Consider the following 12043-nt stretch of genomic DNA (forward strand, 5'->3'; position numbering starts at 1 on the left):
CTGGCTCAAGATCACCATGGGCACATATAACTCACGCACACAGTACCTGCACACTCGTGCTTCCACAACCCACGCACATGTATGGGCTAACATGCACAAGTACCCACTCACTCTCACGTGCGTTCACCAGGAGATGTGTTCACACGCACACAGTACGTGCACACTCGTGCTTCCACAACACACACACGCACACTCAGGCACGTGAGCTGTGATAGGAGCAGCATGAATTAGTCTGGGGCAGCCCAGTGGATCAGTGGCCACAGGAAGAACTGGTCCCCCAAACATACCAGGGTGCAGGCACCCCTGAGCCTTTGCAGTGCATAACATGCAGCTCCTTGTAGCTGCTGTGCAGTCACCTCTGTCGTCCCCTCGCTGGCTCCTGCAGGAAGCTGAAGCCGCCTGGGAAATCCCTGGTGGGATCTGGCAGGGCCGGTCCATGGCTCCATGTGTCGGTAGCCGTCAGGGGCTGCATTCTCGCAGTCACAGCTATGAATATCCCCATTATGTGGGGCCTCTACCCCCACCCTTCGCCAACAGTTCCATGTTGTTATTTTACACTTGTGCCAGTGCGGCTGCATTTGATCCTATCTGCACGGCCATGGCACCTGCTGCAAGCCATGGCTGACTGGCGGGAGGGGGAGACAGCAGGTGTGGCGCGCTGGGCTCCCCCTGCCCCCCTGGATTCCTTGCTAGTACAACAACGGCCATCCACTCACGCCTGTGCAGGGCCGGGAGGGGCAGGGGGTTGGATCCAGGCGCCGTCCAGCTCTGGGGGATGTTTGGATACCGTCCAACTCCAAGTCTGATCTCCAGCCCGAGCTCTCTCCCCCTACCTCCTGCTTTCAGGCTAAGGAAAACATTGTGTGAAAAGAAATGACCCCACACCTCCCACTCGTCACCTCCCCCTGCACAGAAGCTCCATGATGCGCTGGTGCCGCCGACTTACATCGTGCCAGGTTCGGCTGAGAGCCTCGGCAGAGGGACATGCTGCTGTGTGCAGGAATCTCATCACCTGCCCATGGGGCTGTGGCCGTTTCTGGGGCACGACGTGGCAGGGCTTTAATGGCCCCAGAGCACCAATAGACACCCGTTTAGGGACGGGAAGGGCCGTGGCTTTTGTTGGCTGCCTGTGCAGGTGTCAAGCTCCCTGTGCATGACCTGCGGAGAGGAGCGCTTAAACGTACACGCTTGTGAGAGCAACTGCATCTCAGTTTTGCGACAAGGATGGGGCCCAGAGGGACTCCATCTGAGGACGGATGAGGAGCAGATGCAGAGGAGCTCTCAGGGTCCTGTTATGCCGGGCAGGGAGGGATGTTTGGTTGGAGAAGAAGTGTGGCCTAGTGGTTACAGCACAAGCCTACCTGAGCTGGGTTGTCCGTCCCTCCCCCCCCGGCCTCCCACTAGTTCTGCTGTGGACCACCTGGCTCACCCTGGGGAATGCAGCTCACTTTGCTGCACAGCCGCCTTTGAAGGGGAAGGAGCTACAGCCAGGCTGTGCTCACACTCTAGAAGGGAGAGAGACAGATCATGGAGAGGGGCATGGCTAGGTCACAAAGGGGCCAGCCCATAGGACCTTCCAGGGGGAGCACACGGGGTGAAGCCGCCTGGCTTGTGCCTGAGGAAGCTCAGGCTAATCCCTTGACTGAGTGCCAGAGCTTCAGGGCCTGTCTGCCCTGCGGGGCAGGTGTGGCTCCGAGTGAGAACCTCTGTCTCCCAGCCCCCCCTCCTGCCCCTTGCTCCTTTCAGGGCTTCCTCTCCCTGGCCGCTCACCCTGCTTTCATCTGATGCTCTTCCTGCCAGCCCTGGAAATGGCCGGCCACTTTCCTGCCCCAGGTTCAGCTCCTTTCCCCACCAGTGCTTCCGGCCTGGGGCCTGCTGGTGCCAGCCCAGGGCCATGATTCACTCACCACAGCCCACCCCCACCCCACCCCATCCCCATCCTGCAGCTCTGTCACTGCTAATGAGCCACTTCCGCTGGCGTCACCCCAGGCCCTTCCTCACCCCCTGCCCGCCCGGCTTCCCAAGCCTTGGCAGGTGCCAACCACCCGGTTAATACCCTGGCTACACTAGGGGAGGTTGTACCCAGCTTGGTACTCCTTGGAGCGCACACAGGCCCCCAGGAAGACAGCAGGGCCTGAGCCTGTGGCCCACAAACTAGGAACGCTGGTGTCTGAATCCTGGCTCTGCCACTGACTCTGTTGTGCAGCCTTGGGCAAGCTACTTAACATCCCCGCCACTCACATACTAGTTCCTCCAAGGTGAGAAGATTGTGGGGCCAGAATGAGGTGTGGAGGCGCCAGAGCACCCAGGTTTATTCTGCAACTAAGCACCTCTCGGGAACAAAGCTTTGCCCCAGGGAAGAGGGTATCCAGACCACCTGCCCTGATCTGATTGGCTCTCTTGGAGGGGCCCACGCAGCCAGAAAACAGAGAAACCCAACAGAGCACTGCGCTGAGCTACTGATTTCCTTCCCTTTCTAGTCCCCTGAGCCAGCGGTGCTCCCGGGCAAGGAGCTTGCTCCCGCCCGCATGGGGAGAGACGGGCCATTCGGAGCCCTGAATGGGGCGCTGTGTATGGCTCCCTGTCATGGCTGCAGGATGAGGCTGAGTCAGCCCACCTGAGGCAGGAGGATGCGTGGGTGGGGGGGGAGGTCACACAGAGAATACACAAAACAGCTGGCAGGGACGGCTCTCCCACAACCAGGGCGCTGCCTGGCAGGGCGGGACAGTTCCTGGCACCCTGGGAATTAGGCTGTGTTAAAACTCACATGATTCAAATGAGTCCAGCTACCCAGTGATCCAGGTTGTCCTAGATAACTGACTTGGCCTTATCCTGGTTACTCCTCTAGCAGTTTGGGTGTCACCTACAAACTTTACCAGCAACGATTTTCTATTTCCTTCCAGATCTTTACTGAACACATTTGGCCCAAGAGCAGACTCCACTCAAAACGCTCCCAGTGGCGAAGGGTTCCCCGTTTACAATTACTTTTTGCAATCTGTCTATGAGGTAGCTTTTAATCCATCTAATATGGGCTGCAGTGATTTTGTACAGTGCTTTTTTATCAGATTGCAATGTGGGACTAAGCCAAATGCCTTACAGATGTTTAAGCATATTATGTTCTATTCTATATTATTGTTTCTGTCTGTTATCCACCGGTTAAAGCAAGAGACTTGGAGTTCTGGATTTTCTGGCTTTACCGCTGATCGCTCCCCGAGATTACAGAGGAGACCGCTGCAGTCGAATTAATTTACAAATGTGACACCTTGGCCTGAATAGAAACCTTAACTCTCTTGAAATGACTTGGCTGTGTAGTAGACCTACACGTAGTCGCTGAGGTGCCACAGGGCTGGTTAGTATTCTTGACCCACTGTGCGACCGTGGCATGTCACCACTCCATGCCTCAGTTTCCCCACCCTATAGCGGAGCGAACGAGACCCTTATTGCTGTGGGCCACTCTGAAGCAGGCTTTCACACCTGGGCTCAACGCAAGGCCAGTACCTTTCGCTTCCAGTGGCTTTCAGCACCTGATTTCCAAACCTTTCCCAAAGGCAGGTAACTGGCCTTCTAGTTAGTTTGCAGATGGAAGCAGGGCACAGGCCCAGCTAGTGAAGTCATGACCGTCACATGCAGCGAGACACTGGGTGACAAGGGCTGAACCACCAGGGTCTAGCGCACCATAGTGGCTCTGCCAGCCCTGTTGTTCTTCACACGGTCTCTCCCTATTCTGGTTCTGGAGCTGTAGCTGTGTTTTGCCCTGGTTTTGCTGAGCTCAGGAGATTCCTGGAGAGAGCCAGAGGGGCTGGGATGAATAAGCAGAAGTTACAAGGACCCAGTTTCTCTGCTAGTGAGTCATGGCACAAGCTTGCCAGAGGCAGAACACGGCCTGTGTGGACGTGCCCCCGGGAGGGGCACCCCATCCCGGCTGGAGTCCGCTCAGGAAGGTGAGTCAAAAGGACGCGATGTGCAAAGGGCCTGCAGGAAAGAGACTTCCAGGTCGGTGAGGTCAGAGCGCTCCGTGAACAGGAAAACGTGAAGTTTCAGTTTCCTTCCTCCCGGCCTGTCAGAGGTGACGCCTCCTTCCTATCCAGCCTCTGCAATGCTCCCCCCTCCTGTCCGCACCTCTCTAAGGAAAGGAAGGGGGGATGGTAAGGACGGGGCTCCACCAGGCTTTTGCACCATGTGAACTGAAGTGGTTTGAAACTGGTTTCACGCCTCAAAACTGCTCCAGGCGCAGGGTCAAACGGAACCGGTTTAACGGTACTGGTGAAAAACCAGACCCCTGTCCCACACCACCAGTGATACAAACACACAGACATTGCAGGAGTGGGCAAACTTTATGGCCTGGGGGCCACATCTCAGTAGAGACATTGTCCCACGGCCTGCGTATGCTCGGGAAACGGGGGGCTGGCTCGTGAGAGGTGTGGGGGCTCTGGCTGGGGGCGCAGGCTCAGGGGTGAGGCGTTGGGGGTGCAAGGGGGTGCCCTGGGCCGGATGGAGGGGGTCAGAGGATGGGAGGGAGGTCAGGGCTGGCATGGGGGGTTGGCCCGTGGGAGGGGGGAGGTTCTGGGCAGCGCTTACCTCAAACAGCTCCCAGAAGCAGCAGCACGTCCCTTCCTCTGACTCCTATGTTGGGTGCAGCCAGCAGCTGTCTGTGCCGCCCCATCTACGGCGCCATCCCTGTAGCTTGAACTGGTCTCATTTCCCACTGGCCAGTTTGGGGTGAGGGGTGGCACAAAGGGCTCCCTGTCTGCTCCGGCTTCCGGGGGCTGCAGGGAGCCACAGCATGCGTGGAGTGGGGCAAGCCCCCGCCCTGCTCCCTGGCTGGCGCAGGAGGCTTGGAGTGAGAGGTCTGATGGGGAGGATGCAGCCCATAGGCTGCAATTTGCCCACCCCCTCGACTCCTTGGGCAGCTTGGCACTCTAGCGCGTCTCCTCATCAGCTCAGGTTACCTAATTAATCTGCACCCTGCACCCTGGGAGGTGCGTGTTATGGGCCTCGTTTACTGATGGGGAAACCGAGGCACGACGTGGGGAACGTGACTTGGCCCAGGGAGCCTGGGTCAGAACTGGAACTTCCTGGTCTCGGTTCATCTACACTGTCAAACCATCATCCAAAACTGCCAGCCTCCTCGCTGGGGTCTACAGACCCAGACTCGGTGCTTTTTCTGTCCTGGTACTTGCCAGTACTGAGGACTGGCACCTCGGCAGCCCCAGCCACGGGATTGGCTGAGGGGAGGGGGCAGGGAGCCAGCTGAGTACTGGCCCCTCTCTTTTTACCGAAAAGGCACTGCCCAGACTCATCTTGTGGTGTCAGCGCTCAGGCTTGGAAACCCGCTTCTCCTCCTCAGGCATCAAAGCCCACATGGGAACATCAGCACCACCAGTTTTCTTGCCCTAGCGCGAGCCCTGCAGGGCCATGTCTGCAGACAGGAACTCTGGGACTCCTTGCTCTGAGTTTTTGCTTGGGTGGACGTACCCTTTGTGACTCCCAGGCCCAGCCTCAAACCACTAGGCCACACTTCCCTGTATGCACCTGCTCCCTCTCTGCAGCTCTTGGTGGGGCTTTTGGGGCGGAAATCACTAATGGTCGGAACCACTCCAGACTGTCATCAGCAGGAGTAAAGGTTTGCACGAGTCCTGGCCTCTGTGTGAGATCCCCCACCAGGGTATCGGCTGAGAGACACCCCACTATGGCCCAGGTGAAGGAGGGCCCATACATGCCTGGCTGTGAGATGTAAAACACATGGCAGCGTTAGCAACCCACCGCATGCATGCAAGACAGAAATGCCGGTTAGGCCCACAGCTCCTCCCTGGCTATTGCCTGTTCCTGGAACTGGCGTGTTACCTGTGTGACCACATCACACCTGGTCTCCAACAGCTCCTGCCTCAGTCTGTGCTGTACAGGTCCCTTCCTCCGCCCTCCTCATCCTGCTGACCTGTTACATGCTGAGGGGAAACGGTGACGCACCTCGGGCCCGGCAGAACACTGCACTACAAAGGTAAGGTTTGGCCGTGCCAGAGGTGAAGCTGTGTCAGGATCCAGTCTCAGGTGGTGGAATCAACTCCCCCAGGGGCTGGTAACCTTCACAGACCTCCTCACCTTCCGCTCCACCTGCCAGGAGAGCTGCTCCAAATGTCCTCTGACAAACCGGCAGAGCCGCACGTCCCTCCTGTCAGATTTTTAAAATCTCTACCACCCATTGTCTGAGCCAGGCAAGCTCTGCTTTCACCTGCCTGAGACAAAGGGCCTTCAAGAACCGGGATGTCTGTGCCAAGGCAAAGCTCCTTGTGTATTGCACAGTGGTTGTTCCAACACTACCATACACATGTGAAACCTGGACCACACACCAGCGTCATCTGAAGGCACTTGAACAATATCAACGCTGCTGCAGGAGAATCCTAACTATCCCTACGGAGGACAGGCGCACGAACACTCACGTCCTGGAAAAGTCACTCGTGACCAGCACTGAAGCCATGATCGTTCACCAGCAACGTCGCTGGGCTGGTGCTGCGGTGCGGATGTCTGATCAGCGCCTCCCACAGCAAATCCGGGTCTCTGAGCTGGAGGGAGGACGGAGGAGCGTCGGGGGCCAGCAGAAGCCATATAAGGACGTGCTGAAGGCACACATGAAAACGTGCGGCATCGGTGTCGGCACTTGGGAGAACTCTGCCCAGGACCGGCCCGGATGCAGAGCGGTAATCCGTGAGGGGATGGCACAGTCTGAGAGGTCCCGCCACTGGGCAGACAAGGAGAGGTGAAGGAGAAGAAGAGAAGAGAAGCAAAAACTGCCCTGCACCGCTCCCACGGCTACCAACACCTGCCCCTTCTGTGACAAGACCTGCGGCTCCAGCATGGGGCTGCTCAGCCTGTTACCCGCACATATTTCTTATCCCTTCCAAGCTATAGGCCTCTCAGTATGGCTGGAGAAACCATCTTGGCTGTCCTGTTACGAGCTGTAGGCAGACTCATACGTAGGAGGGTGCCATGAAGATGCCCTCCTCGTTAGCAATGGACCACAATCGCACCTGGTCAGTGGTGGGAAAGGATGAGAGAGACAATGATTCACATGAGCCGCCAGCCCCGCCTTGCTTCAGGCGCTGCTAGCAGGTACGCAAATACACCAGGGACGCAGGTGGCACAAGCAGCCAGTGAGAGGAGGAGGAGGTGACATGCTGAAATTCCCATCTCTGCCTCAGAGACCAGCAGAGACTGGCATAGGGCATTGTCCCAAGGCTGGGAGCCACACACAAAGCTGTTGTGCTCTTTCACCCTACTTCTGCCTCTTCCCCCAACCCTTCTGTCTGTGGCTTATTGTGATTGTAAGCTCTTCGGGGCAGAGACGTTCAGCTACCCTGGTTTTGTACGGCACCTAGCACCGGGGGGGAGGCCACATCTGTAGCTGGCCCCCAGGCACTACCCTGAACAACACAATTAAAGACACACAGATACACGTGCACACACGGAGCGAGATGCAGACCCACGTGCGCACACAGCTACATGCCAAGGTATGCAACCAGCCACGCACGGGCACACCCGCGCACAGAGAACCAGCCGCAGGAAGGCACACAGGCTGCCAGAGCTTGGGACTGCGGTGGTCAGCGTGTCCCAGCAGCACAAAGAGGGAGTTTCAGGCTAGTTCTCCGAGCAGAGCAGCTGCCACCAGCTCCCGTCAATTCCCCATTCATCCGAGCACCGCCAGAATGCGGACGGGGCCTTGGGCACACTGGGCGCTTGTTTCTCCTCTGCCCCCTCCCCTCCCCCTCCTGACGGCCTCATCCTCATCCTCATCCTGTCTCTGCCATGCTTAGATTTTGCTGGCCATACAGTGAGCTCAATATATGATCCTGCGCCCGCGTGAGTTAGGCTGCCCCTGGCAAAGCCCCACCTCCTCGGTTCAGAGATCGAGAGCAAAGGACTTGCCTAGATCCCGCTCCTGGGATCTGCCACCCAGGCCACTGCATGGTCTCCCTCTATGCAGGCCCTGTCCGCAACCCTTCTGAGGCTCTTTCCCAGCCATAGAGAACACAGAGGCATCTCTTCCTTTGGAAGGGTGAGGTGGGGGAGCCTCAAGGAAGTCCAGACCAGCGCTCCAGTTCCAGAGTCTCTCTCCTTGGGCTAGTGGGGTATCCCCGGTCAATGTTCCCTGGAAGCTGAGGACTTGGGCAGCCACCCAGGAGAGATTTAAGTGCTGCCCAACTGATTAAATGAGCACCCACAGCTGGCAGCCTGTGTTTCTACTGGTGATGCACATAACAAAATTTATTCTGCCCATGGAGGGGAAAAAAGTAGAGGGAACACTGACCCCAGCCCTGCCTCTCCTGCTGATGCTCTGAGCTGGGTTTGTCTCTGGACAGCTGAGCTGTGACTGGGTCCCTCCCAGGACAGGAGATAAGTGGTTCTCAGCTGATTTCCCAATGGGCACAGAGCTGGGTGAGAAGAGTGAATGGGTCCCGGGGGTACCCTACAAAAGGGCCTTGTGGGAATCGTGTACGTGTCTTTCCACCTAGGAACAGTTCCCGGCCTCGATCCCTGAGACAGAACCGTGAGCCCAAGTGGAGCGGCCCCTCTCTTGCTGCCAGATGCCTCCCCGATGCCTCCTGCCTGGGACTGGCTGCTGCACAGATGGCTCCCTGGCTGGCTGACTGATTCATAATAAAAGGATTGAACAGCACTGTTGTCTCATGCCTGATGGCTGTGTCCTACACAGGGAACCCTACTCTGGAATCCTCCAGCGCCCACGATGTGCGTCAAAGCAGAAGGAGCCCCTTTGACAAGGGGTTAACTGAGGCACAGAACTGCACAGCGAGGGCGTGTCTGCACTCCAGAGTTATTTCGGAACAGCTTATTCCAGAGTTATTATTCTGAAATAAATTATTCCGGAACAATGCGTCCACACTGCAGGGCAGCCCCGGAATAAGCAAAACTTCTTTCAAAATAGCGTGTCTACATCCACGAGAGCCTCTTTCGGATGAGAGCCCCTGGAAGCACTGAGAGCCAGGGCTCTATCCAGCCTCTGCCATGGGGGTCATCCCTTCTACCACTTCCTGTGCATGTGCAGAGGGCCAAGGTCCCTCTCAAATGCACAAGAAATGCTTCAGGACAAGCTGATAGGCAATAAGAACCAGCCTGATCAAACCCTCGGCAGAAGAACCCAGTCAGTGAAGGGGCCCTGTCTCCGCTCCCCCTTAGCCCCAGCTCTTTTGCACAGGCAGGCTTCGGAGAGGGGCAGCTGCGATGCAATGCCACAAGAGGCTCCATTTGTGGGACACCAGCATCAGAAATAGTGTCCGGTGGTGTATGTGTAGGACGGGGAGCCAGGCGCTAATCCCAGCTCTGCCACAGACGTGGTGGCTTGGGGTACGTCACCTCCCAGTGCTGTGCCTCAGTTCCCCCATTGGGAAATTGACCCTTGACCTCTCTCCTCCTGACACAGCTGTCAAAAGAAGCACTGGGATTTCCCGCCTTATTTCTAAACCTGAAACTTTAGCCGTTCCCTGCCACAGACCTGGGACTGGCGTAGGGGTTGGCGCATTACAGCAGGGGGACACCCACAATGAAATCCATATAGTAGAAGTCCTCACCGCCTTCAGCGAGGTCAGGATTTCACCACCAGGCTTTCAAGGAAGGCCCATAGCTCCTGCGACTGGACATTGCTAGAATGTCCTATTGTCAGCAGTGGGGAGGACTCAATACAAGGAAGAATTTAGCCCATGGATTTGCTTAAGACCTCTGAGCATCAGAGCTGGCTGAGGGGCTCTCCCTCTCCCAGCCTGTCCTCGCACTAAGCCCTGCAGCAGCTCCTGATGCAGGGATATGAGATTAGCTACCACCCCTTCTTGAAGGAAAGCCCTGCCCTGCATCCACCCAGCACAGGAGTTTTTCCGGTCGCTTTCCCCTGTCAGCTGTGACCATAATAGGGTATCTCACAGTGAAATGCTAAATGCTATGTCACTTCCTCACTCAAAGCAGGCAGCAAATAGGCATGAACAGGCAGTTCTTACAGCTGCCCGGTGTGACTTCATTTTGGAAAAGCCACCTGGGAAATCCCCACTTCTCTTCTCCCCCAGTTCATGGGGATTCCCCCTTATTGCAATGGCCAGCGCCCACCCATATACAAGCTGAGCACAAACCTATAGTCCCTCCCCTGCTTCTCCGTGGCCGTGGCTGAGTACTTGACAACGTGTTAGCTGGAGAAGAGTTCAGGCTATGTCTATGCTGCAGGGTTTTCCAGAAATAACTCCATTCGATGTTCTAACGCTGAGCTACATTATTGCTCAAAAGAGCATTCACACAGCAAGAACATGTCAAAAATGGAGCGTTCACACTAGAGAGCCCAGTTTGGAAATAAGACCAATGGTGGGATGCCTCCCTGGAGGCCAATTAAATCGTAATTACCTCTGCTGAGTCAATTTCAAAATTAAAAGCATGGGTGGGGGGAGGGGAGGTCAGCAAAAGTCATTTGTTTTGGTGGAGTTACTCTTTTGAGTTAAATGCCCCATTATTGCAGAACGACAAACTTTGCGGTGTGAGTGCAAGGTTCCCCGTTCTCCCTCCCCCCCCGGGGAAAATGGGATTTTCTACAGAAAAACAAAACCAAAATCAGTGCAGATAAATCCTAAATGATTGGTCCCTCCTGGTCATGAGAGCTCCCTGATTCAGTTTAGGAAGGCCGACAGCTGGTCCCTGGTCACAAAAAGGTTGAAAACCAGTAACTTAGAGCAAACGCTGGCATGGCGATGGTGATAAGGGGTGTGAGTTTTTACCTGTCCATGGCTACACTATACAGCCGGTAGCGAGACGATAGCGTCACTTAAAGTTGGGCAAAGTACATGATGTTTGTCAGCACTGCTGCCAACAAAACGCCTCCCAAATGAGTGGGGTTGACCCTGTCGACAGCAGAGTGCTCCGGCCGACAACGTGCTGTTTCCACTGGTATTACACACAGATCCTTGGGTCTGGATTTAATGCACCCCAGGGTACGGCGGGAACTGGCAGATGTCTCTGCAGAGCCTTTGGCTGTTAACTTTGAACACTCGCAGAGCTCAGGAGAGGTCCCGGGTGATCGGAAGAAGGCAAATGTAGTGCCCGTCTTTACAAAAGGACAGACGGACAATCCAGGGAACTACAGCCTTACCTCAGTCCCTGGAAAAGTCATGGAGGGGATCCTCAAGGAATCCATTTGGAAGCACTTGGAAGAGGGGAAAGTGATCAAGAGTAGTCAGCATGGATTGGCCAAGGGCGAGTCCTGCCTGACCAGTTAGCTTCTGTGAAGACGTCACTGGCAGTAAACGCAAAGCGGGGCTGGATGAGAGAAAGTCACCTGTTCAGCCACCCCCTGGCTCCCACCTGTCAACCAAAGCTGGGGCAGAAACGACCGGGGAAAGGAAGGACAGATGGCCAGAGAGTGAACGTAAGAACGGTCAGACCAAAGGTCCACCTTGCCCTGTGTCCTGTCTCCTGACAGAGGCCAATTCCAGGCACCCGGAGGGAAAGAACAGGACAGGGAGTCATCAAGTGATCCATCTCTTGTCACCCCTCCCCAGCTTCTGGCAAACAGAGGCCAGGGCCACGATCCCTGCCCAGGGGAGCCACACGGGTCCCCGTGGCTGCTGTCCTCCACGCTTGACCCTGTCTCTCCATCTGTCCCACGGTGGTGCTGGGGGGACATGTTTCTCCAGTTCCCTGTTGCGACTGCTGGTCTCCTCCCATCCCTTACCCTGTGCCCTGGGATGCTTAGCCTCACCCCTGGCCCGGGGCTCCATCTGCCCCAGCCCTCCCACCCGTCACCCCACATTAAGAGTGCCTCTGTCCTCCCACCCTCCTGGGACCCACAGCCCTCAGGGCGACTGCACAGCTGGGGTGGCCAACCGGGAGGCAATTCCAGTCATTTTTTCAAGGACGAGGAAGAATAAAGGCCTGTGTCTGGCCCGGGCACTTTGTTCCCCAGTCAGCACTGGGCCAGATTCCAGAGAGGGGAATTCTTCATTTCTCCACTGACCCCCCGACCCGTCCCCACCAAGGGTCCCCACAGCCTGACAGCAGG

Source organism: Carettochelys insculpta, chromosome 24 (genome assembly GCF_033958435.1).
Source record: "Carettochelys insculpta isolate YL-2023 chromosome 24, ASM3395843v1, whole genome shotgun sequence".
Classification (NCBI taxonomy): Eukaryota; Metazoa; Chordata; order Testudines; family Carettochelyidae; genus Carettochelys; species Carettochelys insculpta.